Source organism: Acinonyx jubatus, chromosome A1 (assembly GCF_027475565.1).
Source record: "Acinonyx jubatus isolate Ajub_Pintada_27869175 chromosome A1, VMU_Ajub_asm_v1.0, whole genome shotgun sequence".
NCBI lineage: Eukaryota > Metazoa > Chordata > Mammalia > Carnivora > Felidae > Acinonyx > Acinonyx jubatus.
The window spans coordinates 120,854,637-120,880,447 of NC_069380.1; the positions used below are offsets into that span (position 1 = coordinate 120,854,637).

The 25,811-nt window shown below is 39.3% G+C and overlaps 1 protein-coding gene and 1 long non-coding RNA gene across 11 annotated transcripts in view; one reads left to right on the top strand and one right to left on the bottom strand.

Moving 5' to 3' along the window:
• The window catches only part of PPP2R2B (protein phosphatase 2 regulatory subunit Bbeta), a 507,195-nt gene that overhangs the window by 316,069 nt on the left and 165,315 nt on the right, over positions 1 to 25,811 (bottom strand). The window lies entirely within an intron of this gene.
• The window catches only part of LOC106984956 (uncharacterized), a 50,373-nt gene that overhangs the window by 4,659 nt on the left and 19,903 nt on the right, over positions 1 to 25,811 (top strand). For 3 of the 6 annotated variants that reach the window (XR_008298600.1, XR_008298602.1, XR_008298601.1), the window contains exons 2-3: positions 17,454 to 17,596; positions 21,105 to 21,195. This is a non-coding gene — a long non-coding RNA (uncharacterized LOC106984956). Of the gene's footprint in view, positions 1 to 4,616; positions 5,350 to 6,596; positions 6,697 to 17,453; positions 17,597 to 21,104; positions 21,196 to 23,315; positions 23,460 to 25,811 lie in introns of those variants that run through there. The other 3 variants (XR_008298605.1, XR_008298603.1, XR_001431801.3) reach the window with 3 other exon arrangements.

Consider the following 25,811-nt stretch of genomic DNA (forward strand, 5'->3'; position numbering starts at 1 on the left):
AAAACTGAACCCCTAATTTCCCACTTGGAACCTCTTCCACCCCTATAGGCTTTCACCATCTTGACTGATGTTAAATTCATTCTCTCACATGCTCAGACCAAAAAACTTAGGGCCATCCTCAATTCTTCTCATTCTCTTTCATACTGTGAGGAAATCCTGTTGGCTACCTTGAAAATAAATCAGAACCCTATGCCTTCTTACCGTCACTGCCTCCATTCTGGTGTAAGCCACAACATCTCTCAGGGTATTATTACAACTGATTTCACTACTTCTAACTTTGTTTCTTTATATTCTATACTCAGAGCATTCCTTGATCCCTGCTATTCTATGCTTAACATAATGGCCAGAAGGATTCTCTTTAAAAGTAAGGCTAATTGTGCCACTCCTCTGCTCAAAACGTTGCAGTTACCTCCCATCTCACTTAGGATAAAAGCCAAAGGCTCTTTTCTTTTGTTTTTGTTGTTGTTGTTTTAGTGAATATAATATTGTCAAATTGGCTTCCATACAACACCCAGTGCTCATCCCAACAAGTGCCCTCCTCAATGCCCATCACCCATTTTCCCCTCCCCCCCACCCCCTCCATCCACCCTCAGTTTGTTCTTTGTATTTAAGAGTCTCTTGTGTTTGCCTCCCTCCCTCTCTGTTTGTAACTACCTTTTCTCCCTTCCCTTCCCCATGGTCCTCCATTAAGTTTCTCAAGTTGCACATATGAGTGAAAACATAGGATATCTGTCCTTCTCTGACTGACTTATTTCACTCAGCATAATACTTTCAGCTTTTCAATGACTCACCTTACGTGGTCTGTCCTGCAACCCCCTTAATCTACCAATCTCATCTTTTTCTATATGGCCTCTTATTCCTTTCCAGGCATGCTGGTCTGATGCTTCTTGAAAACATGAAGCCAGGTTTCTAGATACCTTCCATTGGCAGATTCCTCTTCCTGAGATACTCTTTCCTCAGATATCCATGTGGCTAATTCTCTTTCTTCAAGGTGTTGCTCAAATGCCACCTTTTCAATAAAGCCCACCTTGACCACCCTATTTCAAATCGTACACCTATCCTTTCCATCTGCCTCTCCCTCACTGCAATTCCTTCTGGCTCTTCTTTAACCCCCACCCACATCTCATCATTTTCAATATTCTCCTTTCTCCCCCAGAGAATATCACCTTCCACGGTATGATAGAATTTACTTATTTATTGTCCTTATTATTTATCTTGCCCCTCTCTAGAATGTTGTAACTCAAAAAGGGCATGGATTTTTGTCTTTTCCACTGGCATCTCATAGTTCCTAGAAAAGTGAGTGGTGCATAATAGGCATTCAAAAAACAGTTGTTGAATGAATATTTGAATCAGTGGCGGATCTATGGTTCTGATATCTAAGTAGGTGTTTTTGAAGACACAGACTGAATGTGAGAACAATTTCCAAAGAAACTTCAGGGGTAGCAGAGTTCAAAGAAATGTCAAGAAAATCTTCATGAAAAAGAAGTCAGTGGTTAAAAGAAAAATTGAATGGGATATTATATCCTTATCTTGACAAGTCCTGGGGTACATTAGCATATTAAAGGTTCTGAGAAGTCCTTAAGGCAAGAAATTGACTCAACTTTATTTTTCTCTGGCTTTTTTCAGAATTACTATTTTTTTTAATCTTTGATTTCCTGTAGATTGAAAAGTATATGCTTAGGTGAAGGGGTCTGGGGTGGGGGTGGGGAGACACTTATCCTGCTTGTTATTCTCCAGGCTTCTTAGATCTGTGGTTTGGAGTCTAACATTAATTTGGGAAATTTCTCAATCATTATTGTTTCAAATATTTCTTCTGTTCCATTCTCTTTCTTCTTTTTTCCAGTATTCCCATTATGCGTATGTTACATCTTTTGTAGTCATCTGGGATATTCTGTTCAATTTTTTTTGCCTTTTCAGTCTTGTTTTCTTTGCTTCCCAGTTTCCAAGGATTCTACTGCTATATCCTTTAGTTCAGAGATCTTTCCTCGGCCATGTCCAGTCTACTAATGAGCCCATCAAAGGCATTCTTCGTTTATGTCATGGTGTTTTTTTTCCGTCTAGCATTTCTTTTTTCTTTTTCTAGCATTTCTTTTTTCTTTTTCTAGCATTTCTTTTTGGTTCTCTCTTAGGATTTCCAACTCTCTGCTTCTGCCATCCATCTGTTCATGCATGCAGTCTACCTTATCCATGGGAGCGCCGACTATATTAATGATCATTGTTTTAAATTCCCAGTCTGATAATCTGTTAATTGCAACATTCTTTCCATATCTTGTTCTGATACTTATTCAGTCTCTTTAAATTGTGGGGTTTTTTTGTTTGTTTGTTTAAATTTAGTATGTCTTATAATTTTTTCTTGGTAGCTGGGCATGATGAACTGGGTAAAAGGAACTGCTAAAAACAGGCCTTTAGGAATGAGATGAAAATACGTGAGGGGAAGGGAAGTGTTCAGCAGTCCTATGATTAGGTATTCATCTATTAGTGAGCCTATGCCTCTGGCCCGTGAACTTCACAAGTGCTTCTCAGTTTTTTCCTTGTCTCCTAGGTAGGACAGGATAGCTAGAGTGGGCTAGAGTTGACTATTTCCCACCTTTCATGTGGAAGGGTAGAGCTGACTAGAAGTGGGTATTTCCCTGTCCCCAGGTCAGTTAAGTTCTGATAAAACTCCAGTGCATTGCAGTTTGGTTAACTTCTTAACCAGGCAGGTCTTGCTGAGAAGAATGCTCTGGCATATTTCAAAATGGTTCTATTCCCCTCTCTTGCTGGAAGAACAAGGGGATTTTTGTCTGATATTTACTGTGAGAACCTAGTTGACTTCTTGGAGGTAACTTTCATAAATTGTACCCCTTCCCCTCCATGACTGGGTACCCTTGGACTTTTTAACTCTCAGAGATGTCCACACTGAGCCTCCAGGCACTTGTCAATTATAGTTCAGGTTTTCCTACCCTGACACTGGTTCCTCAAACTGCTTCCCCTTGTGAGTCTCTGCTCCAGTAAGCCAACACTTCCTACATTCACCTCTGTCTCCAATCCCGGGGGGGCAGCCGTTTCTCCTGCACCCTCCCTTCTTCTACAAATCCAAGAAGAGTTGTGTACTTTTCAGTACATTCAGCTTTTCACCTATTGTTGGGATGGAATGGCAGTGTCTAAGCTCCTTATATGTGGAACTGGAAACTGGTTTATATACAATGTATAAGAAAAAATGAGTCGGAGTTGTGAGCATGAGCTCTGGAAATGTACCGCTTGGGTTTATATCTTGACTCTTAACAGTTATTTCCTGTCTCTAAGCCTTATCTCTTTTATCTGTAAAACCAAGATGGGAGCTATATAATAGTTTGAGGTGAGGATTCAATAAAATAATATATGTAAATAGTGTCTAGTACATAAGAAGCACCCCCACAATTTTTTAATTAAATAATTATTTGAATGCCTATGATCGTCCACATGTTATTCTAGATGTCAGAGATGCAGAAATAGAAATTGGACTCCCTTCACAGAGCTGATGTTCTATATAAGCAGGAGACCAACTAGAAACTTGTGAACTAATAAGCGAACATTTTCTGATAGTAACAGTGGTATGAAGGAAACAAATCAGTCTTAGGTGATAGAGGGGAAAGGAGGTGGGCTTCTGATTGATTAGTCCAGAAACACTTTTCAGAGAAGTGGCCACTTGTAATGAGAGCAGACCAGTGAGGAACCAGCCAAGCAAAGATCTTTCTGAAAAAAAAGAGCATCACAGCAGGGGAACATCAAAAGCACAGTTGTGACAGTAGAAGCAAGCTTGGCTTGATCAGGATTAGAAGAAAAGACCATGTGGCTGGTTGTGAGGAATATAGGAGAGAAATAGCATCTCTACTGCTTTAAATAACACCAACCCCTGTGGGCCTTTATTTAGAGGATGAGCTCTCAATTTATAATTTCATTTTTGAAGAGAGAGAGGAACGTGGTTTTAGAGGGATTCCAGCAATGATCCAGGGGTCTGGAGAAGAAGGAAGTTGCAATTATTTGAGTCCTGGGATTCAGGGGGAAGTGACCAGCCTGTTTTGAATAGGTTTTCTGGGTTGGGGCAGTGATCTCTGCTCTCCAGTACCCTACCCCCAACACACACACAAAGGGCAGTGAGGTTAAGGTGGATGTGGCTGACCAACTCGGAGGATAAAGAGACATGAGTTAAAAACTCAAAGAAAAGATCCATACTTGGCTCTTAATGGTATTGTGTTTCCCCCTGCCCCCAAATGCTCTCATTCTTGCTGAAGCCTACCTTCATTTCTCTCAGTTGACATGTTAGTCTAAAAATTCTCTTTTCTGTACTCTTTCTCCACCTCCCTCCTTTTGGAGGGCAGAGACAAATCTCTTGGGTATAACTAAACATCCAGAAAAATGCTCGGCCAATACTGCATGCTATTACTTTAACTTGTAAAAACTCAATTATTTACCCTACCATAATTAAGTCCTTTTCCAGACATAAAACTCCCCACATGCTGAGTGAATATAAATTTTCATTGGTGTTCATTTGACCTTGCAAACTAGCCTGAAAATTGTGTCCCCTTTTGCCAAAAAAAATTTTTTAGTGTTCTTCTCAATAACTATAGTTGAAAGGGGAAAGTGATATCTCTGTAACTCAAACCAGATCCTTTTGCAATAATACCTTGGCAAGTGACAATGTGATGAAATTGTTTTATGCGTGCATGCTTTTGTTCACTATCTTAATGTTGCTGAACGCAGAACCAACCTATTTATTATTCTTCTGCTGCACAATGGGAAAGGGAGGTAAGAGGATGGGTGACCTCCCTGCAACTTCAAACAGTTTCTTAACAAGAATGCCTGCTCCTCACGACATCCTTGGAAATGTCCAGAAACAGTACCCACTCTCAATAATCTGTTTTCTAAATGGGAAGCATTTTCTTGATGAATCTAAGCCCAGTCAAGGGTACGCTATGGCACGAATTCAAACATTTAGGGATTGTTTGCCTATAGGGATTTATTTAGATGCCATCTTCCTTTTTTATCAAATTCTTGGCTTCTGAGACATTTCATGGTTCTTAGCAACTCTGGCAGAAGGTAAGCAAGAGTTACAGGGGAGGACACTCGGGCCATTTTTACCTCCTCACTCACTAGCAGGCATGGGAAATGCCTAGGTGGGTGGTACAAAGGACTGAAATTGTGAGGCTCAAGAATTCTCTATAGGTTTTCATTAGTCCCACCTTGGCTTGCTCTTTCATGAATAATCAAGAGTTGACTCTAAATGCGAAACTCGTGTTAATTATCTTAATGACTAATAAAGAAGTTATGTCCTCAAATCTTCAATGGAGACTAGAAGACAACTGTGTGAAGGCACAGCGGGCTCTGCTTGTACGTGAGTGTGCCTATCTCTGTGTGAGTTTTGTCTCTGTAGTGTGGGTGGGAAAGGATTAATCTAAATTCTCTCCCCCAACCTCCAGCCACTTTCCAGGTCTGGTCATTAGCAACAATGTGGTTTATTTCCCAACGGCCCTCCCTAGGCATCGGGAGAGTTCCAAACTCTTTGGTCCTTCCTTAGTATGTTCAGTTTGGACTCAATTGTCTAGACCCCAGGGAATCAAGATTCTCCAATTCAAATCCTTTTGTGTTCTAGAGGTTATCAGGTTATCAGCTGGCCCCTCAGTTTTCTGTCTTGGTGTTAAGGGATCAATCAAATTACCTAAGATATCCAATCTTTGGACAACAGATGCTGTGAAGAGACTGAAGGGTCTAGTGGTCCAGGTGACTAAGCCCTTTCCCCCTGCTGAGAGCTTCTTTATGCACATCACATTTGTGATTAGGATAAGCAAGGTCACAGAGCAGTGAGAAAATGGAAGCTAATCGCCTAGTGCATGTCAAGAAATACTGAATGTGGAAGCGTCTCAAGAGAACCTTGAGAAGGAGGGCCGGTAGAGAAAGCTATATCCATCAGAGATATTACAGCTGTGGAGGTAAGAGGGAGGCCTTGAGAATCTGGAAGGACAGCTCAGAAAACAATGTTTCTTTACCTGTAACAGCATTAAGCACGCGAAAATCTAAAATGTCCATGTGGGAATTAGAGTGTATGTTGTTTTAATTAAAGCAAATTGTATTCTACCTTGGAATTGTAACTAATTCTGTGTGTACTTTGAAAAATTCTGATTTAAAAAAAAATCCTTTCAATCAGCAGCTGAGATTTCAAGTAAAAGAGATTGGAAAATAATCCCATGTGTTTCCAATTGGATGAATTGTTTGCTTGTAAAGTTATTTCCTAAGATTTTTTTTTCAATTAACATATTAGATCCTTGAGGAGTACGTTGGATAAATGCCCAAGTTGCTCTTTGGTTAAGTAGAATAGCACAAAGTCTGTGTTCTGGGAACCCAATCCTCTGATTAGTGAGCAGGTCAAACCTCACCTTAATTATTTCTTCTAAAAATCAGAAGGCTTTTTATGATTATTCGAGAGGGTTGCTTTTTTTTTTTTCATTCTCTGCCACATAAGCATTTTGGTTATGGTGCCTACTTTTTGAGGAAAAACAAAAGGGAAAAAACCCCGCTATCAACCACACTTGTGATGCTATTGATTACCATTTTGTTTTGTTCTGAAATTTCCACTTCAGGCAGATTTCCAAGCATTCAGATAGAAGCAAAATGAAACACATGTACTCTATGAGCATACGGCTTACTGCAAGAAACAGAACCTATGAGAAACCAGAGGAGGTAATCTTTAACAAGCGAGGGAAAATAAAGTGTGTGTGTGTGTGTGTGTGTGTGTGTGCATGCATGTATGTGTGTGTGTAGGTAAGTGAATGAGGGAGGCTCTGGCCTCAAAGAATGTATGTACAACTTTTCTAGTTTTAGCTGTAGCTCAAATTTTAAAGCCAAATATTTGAAACTTGGATCCTATTTCATCAAAGTTGAAATAGAAATCAGAGGAAACAACAAATGTTTAAGTGAAAGGCGGTGTTATTGTGAACCAGACTGCTAATTGGTAATGTCCATAATGAGGCAGGGCTAGCCTGGATACAGAATTATGAGGAGGGAAGGATTTGCCTTTGGTGTGGAAAAATAGATGGGACTTCGTCACTCTCCTGCTGCAGTGTGTTCCTACTCTACCAGTGACTGTTGATTCATTTGTGAATTTATTCATCCATTCCACCACTCTGTACTAAACGTCTACCAGTTACCAGGCACTGAAGATACAACAGGAAAAACCAGAGCAACTGACAGCCAGTCCCTTGTGCTACTTACAGTCCAATGAAGGATGGAATTATACCAGACATGGCTATGCCGAATGAGCCATGCCAATATGAGGGATGGCCAAGTAGCTCTGGGAGCACTTGGTGGGGCTGTCCAACAGCATCTGGGGACGGTGTTGAGCTGTCAGGAAGCAAATCTTCTGAGGAAGTGGCATTTTAGCTGAGGCCCAAAAGATAAGCCAGAGAGCAAAGGGGAATGGCAAAGAGGAAGAAAAAAACTGTGATAGTTGGTATATTGGAGGAACTAAAAAGAAGTTTGGTGTGTCTTAGGTGTGAAGTTTGGTAGAAAACATGGCTGGGGAAGTGAGCAAATCTTAGAACCATGCTGATTTGAGACATGACTTCTGAGGTCTGCATAGGCTTAGAGTCAGATGTTGCTGAGTTTGATTCGCAGTTCTGATCTTTCCCAACTGCCTGGGCAAGTCATTTCACTTGGAAGCCTTGTTTTCCTTATCTAGAAATGGAATGGAAATATACCTACTTCATAAGGCTGATTGAAAAATTGATGACTGGACATGACTCTACGTGGCAGATCAGAGTATTCAATTAATGGGAGCTATGGCTGTTCCTTCTGCAATGGTCAAATAAAATGGCATTTCCACATGGAACAATATCTCAGAGAACATAAATTCTATCACCATCATTTTAGGCATCAGCAAGGCTAGATGTGTTGACATTGTGGGGTGGCATAACTTCCTGAAGTGTCTCAGTCACATATTCCATATGGGCGGTTGGTCATATCTCTAGTTCCAAGACAGCAAAGATTTCCCAATATAAGCAGTGGAGTCACTTGATAAAATATCATTTTAGCTAGTCTTTCCATCTGCTGGTACACTGTCCTGATCATTCATGTTGCTTAATAAGATCTTTAAATTACTATCACATCCCCCTCTGAGGGGACACAGGAAGTAAATGAAATAAATAGCCATACACAAGGGTTACCAATACAGGAGATAACCATGTTTTTGTTAGCAGCCTTAAGAATCCTGGTAAGCAAGGACAAAAAAAAAAAAAAAAAACCTCAACCCCTAGACAATTATTATGACTGTGTTTTTTTTTATTTGTTAAAAAAAAACAATGGTTTAGGGGCTCCTGGGTGGCTCAGTCAGTTAAGCGTCTGACTCTTGGTTTCAGCTCAAGTCATGATTTCACAGTTTGAGTTCTACCCAATATTGGGCTTTATGCTGACAGCTCAGAACCTGCCTGGGGTTCTCTCTCTCTCCCCTTCCCCCCCAAAAAAGTAAATAAACAAACAAACTAAAAATAACAAAGAGAACGGTGTATTGAGATCTTGCAGTCCTTTTGATTACTTTTCATATCACTAGCCACCAACTAACAAAACCTTTCTCTGTAGACAGACCATGCAGAAAGCAGAAGAGCTCTCCTGAGCCAAAAAGAGAAGTCTGTTGCCTAATTTCTTTTAACCCGTAAGGCTGGGGGCTTAGTTTTTATGTATGAGCTCTTTAACACATCTGTACTGAGAATCTGCTCCATACCAGGTAACTAGGATCATAGACATAGAGGACACACTTTATACTCTCTGGGAGGGCATTGGTCTGCTGGGGAGACAGAGAACCAGTAAGTTAGCATTTTTTTCCCCAATGTTTTCCAGTGGCAGCACCTGTGCTAAGTGCTTTATATGTTTTATTAAAGTGGATTCTCTAAAACAAACCTTTGAACAAGACAGTGGTCACTTCAATTTGCAGATAAGAAAACTGAGATTTAAGAGTTACTCACCCAAGGACAGATAGGTAACACGTGGAGGAGATGGGGCAGTCTTACCCCCTGGATCCAGTTGGGAATGCTCCAGATACCTTCTGGCATTACCACAACGTGTGGTTTTGAGTGTACTACGTACTGTGGAAGCAATACTGACAGAAGGCAGGAGAGAGGAAAGGAGACACAGAGCCAGAGCCATCTCCCAAAGGAGGTAGTCTCTGAACTGGGATTTGAGGGCTGAGCAGTATGTGGCTGGGTAAAAAGCTGGAGGCAAGGAGACACCCTTGGAGTTAAGTGAGCAGCATTTATACTTTCCAGAAGAGAAAGGCTTCAAGGAAATGCGGGAAGTTCAGAGGAGCGCTTGGTTATCTGTGTCAACAAAGGAAACATGTGCGACAGATGATCTAAGATTAATGTCTATTTGGCTTCTGTATAGATAATGTTTTTATTTATTTATATCCTGCCTCGTTCCGCAAAGGTTTCGAGGTAAAATTCATTACAATATTTTATGCAGTGACCTTCCTAATTAAGTTTTTCTCTTCACTGTCATGTTCGTCTTTGTATTCCCCGAGCCATATGCACGGCAACGTGAATAAAAGTTGAATTGAATTTACATACTTTGAGCACACTGTAAGTAGTTAGCAAGGGCAACTGGTCCCAGAAGCTTGGTGGGTGGCGAGGAAAGCAGGGCCAAAACTTAAAATTGCTTAGACTGAATACAGTATTTCACTCAATCGAAGATGCCAGTGATCAGAGGGCACACTGCTACTCCATGTGCTACTAGGAAAGAAGAAAACACGGCCAATTAAACCGAAATGCAATGTTGAGTCACTATCTACTGCAAGATGCAATCTGTTTTCAGATATGTTAAAATATGAAAAACTGCATGTCTTTAAAGAGATGATCTATGGAGATGAGACTATCCCCTCACCAAATAGTCAGAAATTCTAAAAATCAATGGTATTCTGAGCATGAAAGAAAATGAAGACTCTTAGGCCATTTTAGATGCCAACTTGTCTAACCATCCAAACCCTAAAGATTCTGGAACTGCTTTAACTTAGCAATTGTACCTGTAGGAATTGAACCTAAGGAAATAAACATAAAAGTTTTTAAGGGTGTCATCACAGAACTACATATAGTCATGAGGAAGAAATACCCTAAAATCATAACTAAACATATATAATGTTATATATACCATTGTATAATATAGTATATAATGTATAATATATTGTGATATATAATTATTGTAATATGATATATATAACATTACAGTTATATAATACATTAAAATGATGACAGAGAGATATTTATTTAAATGGAAAAACATGTTATAATAAATTAAGTTTTACAACTCAGGTGATACAATATGTGCTACAAGAGAAAATTACTGCTGTGAAAGAAAAATACAGTTCCATCTCGTATTTACATATGAATAAAGTCTGGACCAGCATATATCAAAATGTTAACTGGGGTTGTCTGGATAAAGGGATGTTAGTTGATCTTTTTCTTTCCTCTGTGTTTTAATTTTTAAAAAATTGGAAACCCGGACACTAGTTAGACATAGACTTTTACTAGATAATATGAATGTGGATAACAGAAAACCAGCTTGACTTAGAAACTTCATTTTCTGTGGAGTAGTCTCCTGAATCTTTCCTGTTTCCTACATGAGCCTGGCTGGGCTGGTTCCAACTGAGACCCTGTTTAAAAGATATGGAAGAGGCTGTTTGATTCCCAATTGGAAATGCAACTTTACCACCTGGAGTTTCCCTCAAAAGCTGATACCTAAAATGAGAAAATAAATACTGCAGACCACAAGTATGCAAGGGTCTGGGGAACTCCAAAGGTCTGATGTCATCCTACTCTGAGCAAAGTATGAGATCCTGAGTTCAGGCAAGACAAGTTCCAGGTTCCACAACTGGGAGGGAGGGTGATGATCAGAAGTCAAGGTTAGACTTCAGTTTTTATCCTGGCTAATGTGGAAAACCACCAGATCGGTCTCTAAGTACCACACCTGCTACAAATCCATGGGTTCTTTTTTTTTTTTTTTGCAAGTCATTTATAATTCTTCATGGCTGAAGTCATTTCCTGAGAGGTAAAGCCTTGGTGGCTTAGATTCCCCTTTAGGGATAAAGTATAGTAATTGATTGTGTCTACATAGTAAACTGGTCTGCCCAAAGTTCACAGGAGACATTGGTTTTGAATAGCCAGTCGTATAGCTCCTGCTTGAACAGATAAGACCGTAGACTGAATGCATTCTGCATGTGTTTTTTATCCCCAATCTCATGAGTTACCTTTTGATATGTTTTTAGTATAGCTTTATATTAATTTATAGCTTGCTTTAGAACATAAGCTGTCCTTTATACTTTTCAAGGATTATATATCTAACTTTTCCTTAATATATAGTTCAGGTAATATAATAATTTTAATTGTGCAATCAATTTTTATTTACTTGTTTATAGACTTGGGCTTGTCATTTCATTTGTCAGCTTTGCCATTTTGATCCATTTGTTATCTGTTATCTATTATCTATCTTTCTTGTATTTACTTATTTATTTTTTTAATTTTTTTAATGTTTGTTTATTTTTGAGAGAGAGAGAGAGTGAGTGGGGGAGGAGCAGAAAGAGGGAGACACAGAATCTGAAACAGGCTCCAGGCTCTGAGCTGTTAGCAGAGAGCACGACGCTGGGCTCAAACTAATGAGCAGTGAGATTGTGACCTGAGCCAAAGTGGGACGCTTAACTGACTGAGCCACCCAGGGGCCCCTATCTTTCTTTTGTATAATACTGGACAGTTGTAAAACCTAAAAGAATAAGACAAAGATTTCAAGTGACATGGAAGCCTAGGTCAAAGCAGGGAGGGATATAGTATTTGGGGAATGTTTGGGTATTCCAGCATTCATCTTCTCTGTCTTTCTTTTTTTAAATTTTTCTTTATTTTTTGGGGGGGAAGGGTCAGAGTTAGTGGGAGACACAGAATCTGAAGCAGGCTCCAGGCTCTGAGCACTCAGCACAGAGCCTGATGTGGGGCTCAAACTCACCAACCACGAGATCATGACCTGAGCTGAAGTTGGACGCTTAACTGACTGAGCCACCCAGGTGCCCCTGTTTGGCTTTCTTATACTACGTTCTTCTTCTGAATAACAGCACCTTGACTTCTTTTCTACCTTAACGTAATCTTTCTCCCCTTATCTTTTTAAATTTAGTTTATTTATTTATTTTGAGGATGGGGAGGGGTGGAGAGAGAGGGAAAGAGAATACCAAGCAGGCTCCACACCGTCAGTGCAAAGCCTGATATGGGGCTCGAACTCACGAACCTCGAGATCATGAGCTGAGCTGAAGTCAAGAGTTGGACACTTAGCCGACTGAGTCATGCAGGTGCCCCTCTACCCTCCATTAATAGGGTTGCCAGTGCTACCGCCTTGCTCTCCTAGCAGTGGATCTACACCTGGATAAGCAGAGTGCCCCATCCTCCTAGTCAGCATAAGTGGGGACTCAGGGATGGGCACCTAGTCCAAAACCAACAATCAGATAACTTCTCTGAAATAACTTATGTATGGACACTGAAAAAGAGGAACTTTGTCTCTTCTTTTTCATCTTGGATTATGAGCCATAGGAACACATGTCTGGAGCTAAACCTTACTTGCTTTGACCACATAGGAGAAACCCATTAGCAGGAGGGAAAATAAGGCCACCACCCAAGGAGAACCAGAGCTAAAAAGGAGTACAGTGATGAACAGACCCATTTAATGATGAGTCCTTAGAGACAGGATGCTCTCCCCCACCCCACCCCTGAATTTCCAAAAAAAAAATCCCTTTCCTGTTCTTAGCATAAGCTTTTTGGAATTGGGTTTTTGTCATTTGAAAGCGCCCAAATTCTTGACTAATCCTTGGTCTTTTGGTTATCTCCCAAATCACTCTAGGCACGTACACATGCTGTTTATGCACACAGAAGTGTCTGTGCTCAAATGAATTATCTATCATAAGAGCATCCAAACAGGTATAATTTGACTGAACTGCAGTTAGCCTAAAAAGAACACAGGTGACTTAAGCCCTGTTGCTATATTTTCCATAAGTTGTAGCTTTACTAGAGAAGTGTGCCTTGTCTTTGGTTCCTCTCCCCTTGTGTTCAGACTCTAGTCCTGAACTGGCACATTCACCCACTCCTGATGCAATTAGATCCTCTAGTTCACTCTGCCAAAGACGCAGCACAGTCAGAAGGCATAGGTTTCCTCGAATCATGTCTTCTTGGTTCTCAAGATTATAAAAGACCACTTAGAAAGAAAATGATTACGAGGCTAAAGAAGATACATTAAGATTTTAACAGAAATCCAGTCTGACTTTGGAAGGCAGCTGGGAAACAGGACCCTCCTCCTCCCACCTTCTCTTCTCCCAAACAAATGCCATATGTCTGTTCACAATGCATTCTGGCTCACCGCTATGTAGTTGACCTTCAGTACTGACAAGATGCCAAAAACACTTGGGACCTAGTTTTCCTCTCAGCTTATTGGTACAGTCATATCTAATATGGTTGAGGAAAAAATGCAAATTGTGTAAACAGGACTGTAATTCTTCAAAGTGGTGCTTCAATGAGATATATCCCAAGATGTTTCACAATATTTATGATGGCTCACAGAAGATGGAGCTTCTGGGGCCTGGGAAAATAATGCTTCTGTTACCTGGGGTGCATTCAGACCACTTCAGCATGTGTGCTGTCTGTATAACATCAAAGAAGTAGGACATATTTACTGCCTTTTTCTAAGTACCATGAATTAACTCCCAGGTCAGTACATTGGATGCAGAATTGTTAACACTGGGGTTGATTATTCCACGTGTGGCAACGTAGATGCTATGTCCTCTTAAAATGACTTTTGTGTTGGTTTTCTAAGGCTCCTGGAGCAAAGTACCACGAACTGGGTGAATTGAAACAACAGGAATTGATCATCTCATAGTTCTGGAGGCTACATGCTTACAGTCAAGGTGTTGGAAGGGCCATGCTCCCTCTGAAACCTATAAGGAAGGATTTTTTCCTTGCTTCTTCTAACTTCTGGTGTTTGCCAGTAAGCCTTGCCATTCCTCAGCTTGTAGACACAGCACTCCGATCTCTGCCTCCATTGTCACATGGTTCTCCTCTTCCTTCTAAGGACACCAGTGACACCGGATGAGGCCCCACTCTAACTCAGTATGAAATCATTTTAAAGTGATTACATCCTATTTCCAAATAAGGTCAGATTTTGAGGTACTGCTGGTTAGGATTTCAACATATCTTTTAGGGAGACATAATTCAACCCATAAAAACTCTATTGTTGACCCTGATTTATATACGGATGCATGCTTCTTACAAAAATAGTAAAATTACTAAGACACATATTAAGAAGAAATTAAAAATCTATGTTTCTACCACCAAAAATAACCATGTTAAAAATGTGATGAACATCTTTTCAAATATTTCTCATACCAACCAAATGGTTTCTCTATTATCAGAAGTAAGTCAAGTTCTGATCACTTACTTGATCAGTCAATGATACTGTTATACCTTATACTTACTGTTATACTGTACTGTTATACAGTACACTGTTATACTTATTTCCTTTTTCCTTCCTTCCTTTCTCCCTTTTTCTTTTCTTTCTTTTTTTCAGATTCTATTTTTAATCAACTTCTACATCCAATGTGCGACCTGAACTCACAATGGCGAGAACAAGAGTCGTACTCTCCTCCGACTGAGCCAGTCAGGTGTCCCCTCCCCTCTTTTTTTGATTCTACTTAAACAACTATCTTTTTAGGAAAAAATGCCTATGGGTGAGGTATCTCAATAGAAAGAAAATATACATTTTTATTCATATTACCAAGTTATCCATGCAGTAAAGGGTTATTTACTTCCACCAATAATGCATGAGAGTTCTAGTTTCTTCTCCTAATAATTATTAATGAGATGTATAGATGTAAAACTTTAAGTTTATGATTATTTAAAAATATATTCCCCTTTATGAAATTCTAAACCATGGTTCTCCTTTATTCTTAGGTAATAAACATAAAACAATTTTTATCTAGTGCTTTCATAATTTGATTCTTTTAATTTTTAAAACTTTGACTCATCCAGAATTGTGTGTGTGTGTGTGTGTGTGTGTGTGCATGCATGTAAGGTGTGAATCTGCAATCTAGAGATTTTGATAGAATGGAGTTTCATTTCTTTGTCTTGATTTTTAATTCACTCTAAAAAGTTATATGGTTTTGGAATGTAAAATCAGTGTTTCCTGTTCCCTTTCCAAGGGATCAGATTTACTTAATAAAAGTCCCTATACTAATTCACAGAAAAATGCATTTGTAAAATGGAACCAGGGATGTAATGTTGAGCGCACAGTCAATAAGCAGTACTTTCAGCCTCAATACCATAGTTAATTGAATTTTCCAGCATTCTTGCTACAACTACCCCCCTTCTCTCCCACTCAAAATAGCCTATGAGATTGTGAGAATAAATGAAATTACAGGGTTAATCTTTAATCCATTCTAATGTGTTTTCTTTAAATTGCAATATTGGCAAACGTGAGTCTTAAATTTTCACTAGTTCAGATTACTTACAAATCATCTCCCCAAGCCTTTATAAGAGACATGAGGTTAAGTCCCCTGGTTCAGAGAGACAATCAAAGTTTTTGATGGCAAGAAAGCTAAAGCACAGAGGGAAGTATGTTTCTCCCCAGAGAAAACTGGTATGGGCCCATATGAGAAGTCTCGAATCAAGCTTACCAAAACAATATTTTCAGATAAAATAAAGACAACATCCCTGAGTATGTCTTTTTCTGGACCCTCACATGGATTCACTATTAAAGAACATTTATTCTCCAAATATACCATCTTCACACTGGCCTTTTCCCGTTAACTTTCCATTAGGTTGTTGGGTGATTCTGTCTATTCTCTCCGTCTTATCAACTTGTATTCAAGAAGAGGCAGCCTCAATATCTTGTCTCAGGTGGATGGCATTTCATGTCAGTGGCTTGCTATTTAGCTGCAGAGATCAGCCTCCTCATCCTTATCTCTTTAAATGAGTAAATGAATACAAATTAAAGTTTTAATCTTCAGACTGTAACATCAATGGTATTTTCACTACAAGTAGTTTCATAATGGTCTCATTACTGTTCCTAAGCGCAACACATTGAGACGTTTAAATTGTTGATTGCTACTACATATATTCTTTGAGAACAGGTATCCAGGTAACCATGGCAATGGTGTCTCCAGGCAGGATGGGAATAGGGTGGGAAACTATTTCATTAATTGAAGAGAAGGGACTGAAAAGGTATTTTCAAGCTGTGGATCAGAGAGAAAGAGAGAGAGAGATGGGGAGAGAAAAGTGGGTTTCACAATCCTATTTTCTTTTCATTATTAAATTATGCAACCCAGACAAACTCCTAATGATTTGAAAGGTTTAAAGAAATCATAAGCTTAAATAAAGCAGTATTCTTAGCCTTTCCACATTATTACAGTGATTGACCTGTACTAGATCTTATTCTGTTGGGTTCTTACATAGTTTGATTGAAACTCACTGTATCTCCTGAGAAAGCAGAATTGTGCCCTGTGATTTAAGGGTAAAAAAATGGAAGAATATTCACATAAGCAAGAAGGCTGTGTAGGCGGTCTAAGAGCTCTATTTATTTCAAGCTGATGACACCTAAAAAAAGCTGATATTATCAGTAAAATTTTATTTTCAACCTTTCTTCCCTGCTTTCCCTCCAACCTTGGTAGTCAACATTTAAAAACTATATATCTATATCTATATCTAATAAAAAAAGATATACCATATAAAAACTATGTACATATATAAGGGGTATTTATTATATTTAAAGAGTATTACATACATTTATATAATAAAAGGTAAAGAAATACTGTGAAAAAAAGAGGGATCTGGAGGGATATGGAGAAAAAAACCACATACGTCTGATATGGTTTCTCAGAGGAGCCCAATGTTTTGCTTTCATTTAAAAGGTACTGCAAATTGGTGATCAGATCAACTTCTGTTATTTAACCAAATGTGTCCCTTGTGTAACTTGCTGCTTCGACTATCTGACAGACATGTTCTAACGGACAACTTAGGATTTGCAGATACCCAATTACCCAGATAGACATCCTGACTTCTAATATATGTTGGCCACAGTTTGTAGAATTTCTTTTTAAATTAGGCCAACATATGGCACCTTAGTGACCCATGTTGAATCTCTCCAACTCCTGATGAATGCCTCTTTGGTGCTTTCTGTGTGCTACATCATGTAATTATTCAGGAGGAAAAATAGCCAGAAGACATTAGATGCAACTATTACCAACAGGGAAATGAGGACTTGGCTATATTCTCAGGATCCATTCCTCAAAAGCTAAATCCACATTTCATCCATCACTGGGAAAGGCAATGCAGGAAATTTTATTTACAGAACTGTAGAAAGCAACCTAACTGAGTGGGTAATTATTAACCAAATGAATTTCATTTTAAAACAAACATTTCTCCTCTGCCAAACAGATTTCTGTCATGGAAAGCAGTGAATTCCCCCAGAATTAGGCCACAATTCATGGTCTGAATTATAAGAGCTGCTTGGGTCTGTCCAAGTCCAATGTATGGATTACCTTGATCCCCACTGCAACCCAGAAGCTTTCAGTTACCAGGTGAGCTGTGTTCCTGTAGTGGCTGTTACTGCTGTTTAAGTGCTATGTTTCCAGGGTGCACCCACTAGGAGAGCAAAGGGGAAACGAGAATAGCTATTCATTTTCCTCAAAACTTATAACAGAGTAGGGACAGGCATTTTCAGACCTGTCATCATGGATAATATGGTATTATATTACGGACACATGAGTCTGATTTTTGAAAGCAGAAAATCATCACGCACGGCAACCTAATGTGAGAAAAAATATTGCTGACAATATGGAAGAAGAACCATTGTTTCCAAGAATGAGCTGAGGGCTAGAAAGGGAGTTAACACATACCTGTGTCAGGTCTTTTGGATAACAAAGTGTTACTACGGATCCCTGCCTCATGGCCAGCGTGCCATAGCTGCTGGCCACTCCTACCACACGATGACAAATATTGGGATTATGCAGTGGCCACAGGTGACCAGAAGGCTGAGTGGAATTTCTTACATTTGGGTTGTTAATCCTAATGCATTAGTTTTTGAGCTAACAGGTTTTACTCATGTGGATTCTATGAAGCGACTCACCTAGTATTCCATTTCCCAAACTGTAGCTACTTACACAAAAGGGAATGCCTTACACAAAAGGGAATATATTCCTTACACAAAATATGCCTTTTAAATAATGCCTTACACAAAAGGGAATATAATTAGCCAGTAGCTAGTATAGTCCAACTGCCCCAGTGCAAACATAAGCATTCCACTTTCAGGCAGTACCAGATGCAGACAGACAAGGTCCTTTTTTGTTTGTTTGTTTGTTTGTTTCCTCAAACGTGGCTCCGATTTTTTTTCCACTTGAGTCTAATGGAACGCCAGCAAGAACTTGCGTGCTAAGTGATGCTTGAATTCATGGTTATCTGTTCCATTCTGAGTTCTGGGGTGCAAGTTAGAGTATCTCACTGAAGTTGTCCCTTCAAACGACAGTGTTAATCAACGGTGCTACTTTTCTGAGTCCCCAAGTCTGCTGCTTAGTCTCAGCTTTTCAGAAGACTGTGACTCGATTTGCATAAGTTACAACTGTAAGTGGTGAGTATTTTTATTATCTGAAATCACACTAGAACTGCCGGGCCAAGAGATTGCAATCTCTTGTCACTGAATGTGGATGTATAGGAGAAGTGTATGTAGAATATATAAAACCTTTTCTATTCTGATTTGCATTGCAAATAGAGAAGCTAACCAGAGGTCTCGAGGAAATAACATAAATAAAACATGGCTTCACTACTGTAAATGCTCAATTCATGCCAGAGGAGGCCAAGGCTATTACAGAAGGATTGTTTCCATCTAAACAATTCCTGTCTCGGGAACTTCCCTTCGAAAGTGGCTGCCAATAGGATGGAGATTGGGTAGGTGGGGAGGGGGTGGTCTAATTAGGCAGATTTGGCAAACACTCAGCAGAGAGAGCCTGAGAGGCTTTCTCTGGAAGTCCAAAGCATGGTTTGTGATCCTGTATCTTGTTCCATGGTGAACATCCTCACAACTGAAGGGGAAACAGAAGCCTGCTTTTCAACTCAGTTTGGGCCCCAAAGAAGAAAACAGAGGTCTCTGCATGGCCAGTGACCAAACAAAGCTCACTGCCTGAGGTTGAGAAAGAAACTCCAAGATGAGATGCAAAAAAGCCTTGATTAGGTTACAGAGAACATTCAGGGACTCTCAAAAACTGAACTTCTACTCTAGTGGGCATTTCTTATGTTTCTACTCAGCACTGAGTTCCTCTTCTTGTGACTATGATACCCCAATTCTCCTTTGGGGTATATGTCTTCTGTGCCCATATGCTTCATGACTACTGCATGACTTCCAAAGGAGAAGTATGTGACTAAGGCTAAATAAATTGTGCATTCCACCCTCTGGTGATTGAGTTAAGGAGGGCAGAGACCAGCATATGACTCAAATCTGATCAATCAGGGTCAGTGAAATTTATGTCTGCAGGTTTTCTTGAACTGTTGGAGAAGTGGACTCTCTTAGCTGGTGAGTTTGGTACTTTGAGCAGGAGATGACTATGTTTTGGAGCCACAGCCAGGAATGGAACGAAGAGGCAGAAGCCAGGTTGAGAGACCATAAGAAAATCACTAGATGCTTAAGCACATGGTTTGAAGTCTTAAACCCTTGTGCTCAAGGCCAGCCCTATCCTGTGACTCTGTTTAATGAGGCAAGACAGTCTCTTGTTGCTTAAGTCAGTTTGAATCACACTTTCTGTAAGAGTTCTAATGGCTATGCACACCTTTGCTGTTTTATCTGCCAATAGTGCCCTTCCACATCTCACCATTTACCACTGCCTTCTCTGGATCCACCATAAATATACTCAGCCTGTCCACATACACCATGCATTCTCATGCATCCATCCCTTTGGCCACATTCCACTAATGATCTTTCATGGTTCAACCCAAGTCACCTCTATGAAGTCTTCCTCACTACGTTTCCCCTACTCGCCTCAAGGCAAAAATGAAACCTTCTTGAGTTTTTATTGAGTTTTATTTTTATAAACATTTTCCCTTCCTCTATAGAACTTTAATATATTATGATACTATGTTCTGACATTGTCCGTCTCTCCCATGAGGCTGTGAGTTCCTTAGGATCAGGGACCATGCTTTATACATCATTCAGAGTAAGAAGCGCCATTAGGCTCAGAAACTGTGTTTGGATTCAGATGGTGTTCAGACACTGTTTCCATTATCTCCTATGGTGTGTGACTTAAGTGTATTACCTACCCTCTCTGTGCCTCACCTCATCTGTAAAATTAAGGACAAAAGTAATTCCTATATCCCAGTTGCTGTGAGGATGAAATGAATTAATCTGTCATGGCAACTTTTCAATAAATGTTAGCTATTATTATTCTGTTTCTAGTGTCTAATAGTACCTGGCATAAAATAGGTACTCAGAAACATAAATCCAACTGTGAGAAGAAGGCTGACACTATGTAGAAAAGAAAAGGTAAAAAGTCACTGAATCCTTATAACTTTATTTTCTTAAATCCATATGTCCCTGTAAGAAATCATGAGACATTAAAAAAATTAAAGAAAAGGTTTTGAGATCTGCTCATATTGTTCATTTGGTGCAAAAACATCTATTGAGAGAATTATGCTAGGCTCTGGGAATCCAAATTGATTAACATATCATTCTTGCCTTTAAGGAGCTCAGGGCTTAGCAGATGAATTTGAAAGGTAAATACGTCATTATAATTAAATGAATGTGTAATAAGAGAAGTATGTACACATACCATGGGGGACAGAGAGTGATGTGTCCCACAATGGCTGCACATAAGAATTGTCTAAGCAGTTTACTAAAGACAAAGTATCTCAGGCCTTATCCCTGAAACTTCTGAAATACCAAGTTGGGGGTTATGGATCTCCATTTGTAATAGATCTCCATGGGTGAATCCTGGAATAGAAGACAGGACGGTCATCTTTGCCTGGCTAGGTCTGGAAGGCTGCATGGTAGAGGTGATGCATGTACTGGATTCTCACAGATTAGGGTTTGTTAATCTTTGACAGGAGCAGGACAACTGTGCTCGGAGAACAGCTTACCTGGTGCTGCTGTCAAAGACAGAACTCAGGGCCTGACAGTTGTTCCACTGATTCTCAAGTATGTGATAATTTTTTTTTTTTACTTTGAATATAGCGATCTGAACCTGGCTATAGAGTACATAAGTCACCTAGAAAGCCTTTGAAAAAGAGATATTTGGGGACCATCCCCAGTTCAGATTGAATTGCTCTGCAGTGATGCAAGAATTGGTACTTTTTAAAAGCTCCCGGGTGGTAGTAAATGCGCAATTAAAGAATTGCCATTTAGGCAGTCCACAGTGTCCCTAGGAGGGCTCTAAGTACTGGGTACAGCATCAGAGATGTGTGTACTCCTGTACGGATCAGGAATGTACCTGACAGATGCCAAGAGAGACTAGCCTTCTTGCTTGAAGATATGTCAAGACGGTGCCCAAAGTTATGCCATATTTCATATGTTTACAACTAACCAATTAATGCTTTTAGTGCAACACAGCTTACTACACAGGTGTGCCATGTACCTGGTAAGTAACAGGTACATAACAAATATTTTATTCTCAGTGCCCAAATGTTTAGGTGGTATTGGATGCAACATTAAGAGTGTGACTACTGTCATTTGTCATTCCTGGCACTCTAGTTCTATGATAGCATACAATTTCATGTAGCAATAAGGTCGACCATGTAAATTTGATATTCTTCATGATTGTGAGGCCCAGGCAAATGGCCCTCTTTCTGGAGTTTCCACTTAGCAGCTTGGCAGTCCTTCAAATTTACTTTTGGAGATAAACTCCAGATTTAAATAACACACTTTTTAAAAGTTTATTTATTTATTTTGAGAGAGAGAGAGAGAGAGAAGGGACAGAAAGAGAGGGAGGAGAATGAGACTATTAAGCAGACTCTCAGCTGCCAGCGCAAAGACTGACACGGCTCAATCTCATGAACCATGAGATCATGACCTGAGCTGAAATCAAGAGTCAGACGCTTAACCAACAGCCACCTGGGCACCCCTAAATAACACATTATTTCTGAGTGGAGGACACTGGAACCTCTATTTTCTTAAAATAGAGGTGGTGACTTAATACAGCTGGTCCACCCCAGTGTTTTAGAGTCACTGAAATTTATCATCTTTAGCACTTCCTAATTCTGAAGTTCTACAGAAAAAATTCTGCCTACCTGAACGATCTGAAAATATTATGATCTTCATTATCTTCCCAGAGGAGGAAGGGATTAACTCTGTCTTGATTAACTACTGCCCTTTTGATTTGACTTTTTAGCCTTCTTTTGGGTGGATACATTTTCTGTAATAATCATTTGTCATTATGAATCAAGTAAACGATACCATAAAGTGCTTGCAGTGACTTTTTTTCTGCATCCATTCACTCATTCATTTGACTGGTAATATCATCCTCCACCATTGTCTATGATCTTAGCGAAACTGTCAGTCAGGATGCCCTGCCTGTGATCCAAGCTAAGATAATCAGGTTTTCTCTCTTAAGACTTTGGACCTTGAGCTGAGAAATGCAAGGACAAGAAAAAAAGTAGGTTGGGGCCGATTCATTCTGCTTCCAGATGACAGAGATATCTAGACATCCCGAGCTGCCCTGATTCCTTGCTGAGCCAGACTTCCCATTTGCTGAGCAACCCAGGTTCAGCCAGCAATGTCCTGTTTTGCTAAAGTTAGCCAGAGTTGGTTTCCCTTGCTTGCAAATGAAGAGCTCTGTAGGGTACAATGTTATAAGTAGTCTGTGTTGTCTGGACTGGTAGTAAATTATGGCCAGGGCAGGAGGGAGTGTGAGGGAATGAGATTATGTGACTAACCTTGGCTGTTATGTGTGTGAGTCACATTATTTAGAAAATGGCCAACCTGAATTGTTATATACTTGAGACACAATGATAGCAAATGAATAGGAACCAGCAGATAATAAGTGAAAGGGATGGGGGGACTATAATCACAGTAAGTTTGGGGGATGCAGACACAAAGATTTAAAAATAGCCATACCTGAATTTAACAGGTAAAATGTATAAAAAAACCCCACACCATTTAAAAGCCCTTGCTTCACAAGCCAAAAGCCAAATGACTGATGCCAAATCATATGCCTTACCACTGAGCAAAACACATCAGTGTGTTGTAACTTAGAAAACATAATGAGAAATACTCATGTATCCACATCTGAATAAAAGTACTGATTACGACTAAATCCACAGGACTGGCTTCTGATAAAGTGTTTACTTCCTTCATTAACCTGACCTATAGCTGTTACATTAAAAACACACATACATACACTTACACACTTATATTTGCAATTTATAATAGGTCTAAAAGACAATACACTAAGTCATTTGCAAAAATGTTACCAAGGCTTCCCAGTATAGTTTTATCATCCAGAGAACAATGGAAACAGCCAGCTGTCAGCATGGAGTTCAACTGGGTTGCCACATCTGATCATGGAACAAGAATTTTACTTTGAACTGAGGGGAACTTCCCATTATTTAGATAGAGAGAGGCAAAAATGAATTCAAAAGTGTTATCCGAACTGGTCAAATACTTATCATATAAATAATGAAATGAAATTCAGTGATACAAAACTGAATTTGATGAAGTGACAGAAGGAAATGAATCCCACTAGTGAAGAAGTGAATATGGTATAATGGCCACCATTTATGGAGCACTTAGCCTGTGAGCTCCATTGCAGTGAGCTCCAATAATTTTACAATAATCTTATGAATTAGTTACTATTCCCATTGAACTCTTAAAAAGAGACTTAAAAGACAATAGTTACCACATGCAACAATAGCATCCAATGACAAATTTCTATGTAAGAATGCACACATCTAAAAACAAATGTGGGTATTTTAAGAAGACTTTAAAAGCCAGAAAGCAGGTAGATGTGTTACAAGAGAATTGAAGAAGCTTTGTTAAAGAGCATCAACCGGTAATAATGGACTAGTCATTATATATATTATATATATTATTATACACATATATAATACATATATATACATACACATACCTAATAGACTCCATTATTTCTAAATTGGAGTATGAATGCTCTACTGATTGCTATCTGAGGTTGATCAGAATATGTGTGTATGTGTAATTTTCTTTTCCCTATAAATACCATGCTATATAAGCATGTCTTGAAGATGAAAAGATAACATAATTTAGTTCTACCAAGAGGGACTTTTTTTTCAACTTAGGGAGCATGGAGTCAATTTCTCTCCATCCTCGGAACTACTTACTCCTTCTAGAAGGCAATTTTCCTTTTTAATTCTCTAGGACCCCTGAGTATATTAGGACCCTCTAGTAAAGATACTGCCCTGCTAATGTGGAATGATCACTGTTGAAATGATGCCTGGGCCAGTTTTTAAGATAGTAGATCATTTGTACCTCTGGAAAATTACAGAGAATTCATAGCTGCAGGAAAATACATGCACCAAATGCATACCCATGTACACAGGTTGAGGATATGGTGGTGATGGTATTACTGAGTATTTCCTTTACGCAGTCAGCTCTTCCCAAGGAGGCCTATTTTATGATCAGTAAAATAAACCAAGTACATTTCCGTTGTGCAGTCGTTCCCAAACTTCACTATTAGAATAAAAATAGGCAGCATTTCTTCAGTTGCTTACTATATACCAAGACCATGATAAATACCTTATCTCCCAATAGCCCTGCCAAATAGTTATTTCCCTCCTTCACTGATGAGGCAACATACCAAGTCAGGTAGGACTGTTTGGCTGTTAATGCATCTAGATAGGGGCAAACCACAACTGAAACCTAGGCAGTCTTCACCAAGGGCTCATACTCTTACTCATTAAGCTAAAATATAATATACTAGGGTTGAAGTGTAGGAATGGAAATAATTACAACCTCCAAGGTGATTCTAATGCATCCACCTCAACGTGGATCCAAAAATCCACTGTTAAGTCTTTACTGTGAACATAAATCACCCAGAGATCTTATTAAATAGCAGAAACCTATTCAGTAGCTCTGCATTTGAGCCCAACTGTCTGCATGTCTAACAAGCACCAGGTGACACCAATGTTACTGGTACTGAGGTCACATTTTGAGCAGCAAGTCACTAGAGCAAATCATTCAGTTATACAATGCTTTAAATTGTCCCCTAATACTAAGTTCTTTGTTTCCAGATACATATAAGCACCTTACCTATAAGTATCTTGCAGAGTATCTCCAACCCATAGTAGTGTTAGATCTATGGAAATAAAGTCATGCAATGAACGCTTGTTGAATAATTCTTGAGAGAAATATTCTCTTTTAAAACAATGTGAGATGAATTGGATCAAAGGAGTCTGCTCTCAGAGTGCAGGTACTCTGATTTATTCTACATGGACGAGGTTATGGGTTCCGTCCCTGTATCTCATCACTTGACAGGTTCTAATTGACAAGAGTCAAACTTCTCAGGAGTCCTGGGAAAATGGGCTCTAAAGAAGCATCCACAAAGTCATTAGATCTCAGTATAAAGGCAAATGGCATGTGTTTTTCAGGATTTACAAAAAGACTTTAATTAACTTGAATTAAACCAATTCTCTGGCATTAAAATTCCATATGTTCGTTGTTCAAAACTACTCCTATTTATTATTACAAGGTCCATGCACAATTTTGTGTCCTGTACAATCAAATCCCATGAATGGAAAACCTCTGCCTGAATTCTTTACTTGCACTCTTCATTCTCCTATCTG